Here is a 4,126-nt window from a genome sequence, read left to right on the forward strand (position 1 = left end):
TGTAGTTTGGTTATGTTCTCATTTACGTTTTTATATGTTTCATTTTCATACCTCTTAGTAGTTTTTGTACCAGTATATATAACAGTATATATTTTATATACTGTATTATAACACAGATGTTGTTAAAAAAAATGCTCTCTGCTTGGATTTGAAAGTTCAGTCCTGATAAATTCCCTTGTCCCTCCCTAAATGACGAAATAGGCAAGACTCTGGGGTCTATTTTGTACACTGATCAGATGCTGCCAAAGGTATGAATAGAAGTACACTGCCTAACTCACATATAGCTCCTGGTAGCATTAGCAAACATAATAAGTGCTGAAAAGAATGTTGTGCATTAACAGATTTGTTCCTCTGCAGTGGAAGTAAAAGCCAGCCAATGATGGTGCTATTTATTTTCAGAGCTTAAAAAGATAAGTAGGGCTGACAAACAGTAATGTTAACCATAATAAACAGAATGGTTACGGCTACAGTGTACAGACAGTCAACCACAGACACACACACCAGGTAGCCTCTCTCTTATTAGACCCACTATCCCAGGTACAACACCAGTATCCACACAGCAACTCTGAAAGGGCCATAAACGTGCTTCTGTCAAAGCTCCATCTATCTTTAGCTGAGAAACTGAGAGATCATGTCATTTATGAAACATTTACAATTTTAGAAATACACCGATCAGCCATACATCATGAGCACCTGGGCACCCTGGTGGTCATAATGTTATGCAGCCCCATAAGCGAGAAATTGTGATGTACTGTGTGTTCTGACACCTTTCTATCAGAACCAGCATTAACTTTTTCAATTTGAGCTACAGCAGCTCATCTGTTGGATCAGACCACACAGGCCAGCCCTCAGTCCCCTTGAGCATCAGTAAGCCTTGGCGGCCCATGACCCTGTCTCCGGTTCACCGCTTTTCCTTCCTCAGACCACTTTTGATCGTCACTGACCACATTTGATAGGTACTGACCACTGCAGACCGGGAACACCCCACAAGAGCTGCAGTTTTGGAGATGTTCTGATCCAGTCGTCTACCCATCACAATGTGGCCCTTGTCAAAGTCGCTCAAATCCTCACGTTTCCAGAACCAGAGGTTTGCGTAGAGGTGAGCCCACTCAACCTCCCACACCAGCCCTGGTTTCTTCCACGCCAGAGAGGTGACATTCCATTTGGCTCCATGTAGGTCGGGCTGTGCTCTATGGGGTAGAGGTCTCCAGTGTGGTGCCTGGTAGCCCGCATGTGGCCTATGAGGTGAGTGAGCATGTTCTGTAATCTCAATCTTAAAAAAACCATTTAATGGTATCTGAGTTGATAACTATTTTCATAATCTATCAGTTCACTTCACTACTTTAATTAGGTGAGCTGAGTAAATTGACTCACAGTTTATATCATTTCCCAGATCCTTCTATGTTAATACCATGAACAGAGAAAAGAATTACTTCCACACCGTAAAAATTACACACCCAATAATTGCAGGTAAAAAACATGTTATTTGTGGCTGCAAGGAGAGTGTTGACCGTTAAATGCAAGGGAAATGACAGATGTTTTTGCTCTTTTTGACCATGGCAGCTCATTAATTGCTGTTTAATTCTGTTCAGGCTGACTGTAGGCTATTTTGGATCAGATCTAATTATAGTGTTTGGATTGGATTTGACCGTCCTTGGGTCCCTTTTAGATTTTTGAAGTTTAATTAATGCATGTTGAGTTTGGGTAGGTTTTCCAGGCGGTACTATTCTGATCAGGTCTAACATTATTGACTCATGAAGACCTCTACTTTGGGGTTTGATTGTTAATGCTATCAAATCACACTAAAGGTTGGCTGCTAAAAAGCCAATGGGGACTTAAAAAGGATAACATATGCCTGGTTGAAAGGAGGTGAAATATATGACTTGTGTATACATTTGAATATCGATTTAAATGAATTTTTTTGCTGGGGTGTATATTATATTGCACCAAACCTTTTAAAGTGTGTATAACAGAGAAGGGAGAAGAGCCCTGGCAGTCAGCGATTACAACAGCAGTGCCAAATGCACCAGCTGAGCCAGGCCCGTCCACATAGCCAGTCAGTTTGACAGGCAATCCCCTGAGCCGGCCAGCAGAGACAGACAGGGCAGCAGATGCAGACAGACAGGAGCTAGCCCACACATAGCGGGCAACCGTGACTGTATGACAAGCAGCACTGCGATAATAGTCCTTTCAGTGCTAGTCTCTTTTACTGAAGGAATACTTTCCAGAGGCAATGAAGATGAGGACTCATCACTCATCATAAACTTGCTCAGGTGCTTGGGTCTAGGCTTCAGAAGTAAAAGATGACAGGATTAACGAGGAAAGGGACAGAGTTGCTTCCGGCTGAAATGCATTGTTAAATGACAGAGCACTTTCATACACACAGGAGACAGGCCAGAGTTCGTATGCAATTAAGGGGCAGGGATGTCCTGTCTGCTTTAAAACCGCTCATCAACTAGATTAAGTATTCTGAGAACAAACACTTTTACTAAATTAATCATTTTTGTAATTAAATCAAAAGCACGTTAATTAAGTCATCATTTTAAAAATAATACTGGTTGTGGAGTCTGTCAGCGAAGTTAGATTCACTGTACTGTAACCCTCAGTACTAGTACAGTAAATGTGAGCAGTGACAAAAACATGTAGTAATATTGGTCTGTTTTTTTGTTTGCAACATGGAACCCTGGGGTATGCAGTTACCTCCATCCAGGTAGGTACTTCTATACAACAAAATGACAGAAAGGACCACCTGTACAACCACTTCAAGTTGTGGATCCAAAAGCCAACAAGTATGTCTGGTTGCATATTGTACTGTATCCAAACTGGAAGTGTGCAAACTCCACTTTCATGGAGCATGAAAAATTATCCAGATATACTACAGCGACAACCTTTTGTCATCCTTGCTTGTATATAGTTAGGACAATTTTATTACTACCCAGTAGTTCCTTGATTTCCTTCCAAACCGTGTCTTTTTTGAGGATGTCCTTCTAAAAAGCTTGCTGTAGATCACAGGATGTGCCGCTTCTCAAGCTCATAAATTATTCCCTTGGCCTTTTTGGCAGAAAGCAATCTTCTCCCATGTGCCCAAATTGACTAGTCTTGCATCTTCTAGCCATCGTGTCTCCACACTTCGTGTTAGCAGGTTTGAGGTGGAGCAATCGCTTAACTTATATTTCTGCATATTCCAGCACATAAAATAAAATAAAAAAATTGTATAGGCTAATCCTTCATTCGAATAGATGTAAATAAAATACAGCAATAAAATAATTAAAATCAAAGTCTCTCCTGACTGTATTCCAAATTATTAACATTTACGTCTTTTAACAGTCGGTAAAGTGCAGAGAGGAGTAATAATGAGTTTCACATTCCTGTGCCGGCTTGCTAGGTGCTTGCTCAGATTTGAGGTGGAATTTTTTCGCTGTAGATAAAAGTGTTCTCCCGCATGCCAGAGTGGTACAGCGGACGCTTGAGTGTTTTTGTCACTTTTCACCGAGTTCAAAATCCCAAAAGTAATGTACCTTCCAAGCATTAAAAAACGCTGCATGGTCCTGCTCTCTTCCGCGCTCCATGTTGTCTCTTATTGATCACTACACGTGTCAGTGTTTACCACTGACGTCGCGGCGCTCATACGTCATTGTCACTCACGAGACAGTCTCACAAAACATAATCAAGGTTAAGTAACGCAGTAACGCAGCCTGCTTGCGGGAAAGTAACAGTAATCTAAATAGTGTTTTTGCAATTGTAATCCCTTACTTTACTCGTTACTTGAAAAAAGTAATCGGATTACAGTAACGCGTTGTCTATTACTAATACAGATATAAAATGAGCTGGCAACTATGGCGTTTGCCAATGTGCATAGCTCTCTAAACTTACATGAAGACTGTATGCATCCTCAAACAGGACTTCACTTTGCATTGTCCATCTAATCAGCTATGATAGGTTTGGATTGACAAAGCAAGAATAATGATAATTCTGGACTGACTTGCGTGACAACTCAATGAAGACAGGAGCCGACTGAGACATGCTCATTCTTCTCTGCCTCAGATCCCACTCTGCTGTTGTCTTTGAGCATTGACTTTCCAGTGGAAACCAGTACTCTTACCAGACCTCTGCCTGGGAGCAAATG

Source organism: Morone saxatilis, unplaced genomic scaffold (assembly GCF_004916995.1).
Source record: "Morone saxatilis isolate NCDOM2014 unplaced genomic scaffold, NCSU_SB_2.0 Contig8, whole genome shotgun sequence".
Classification (NCBI taxonomy): domain Eukaryota; kingdom Metazoa; phylum Chordata; class Actinopteri; family Moronidae; genus Morone; species Morone saxatilis.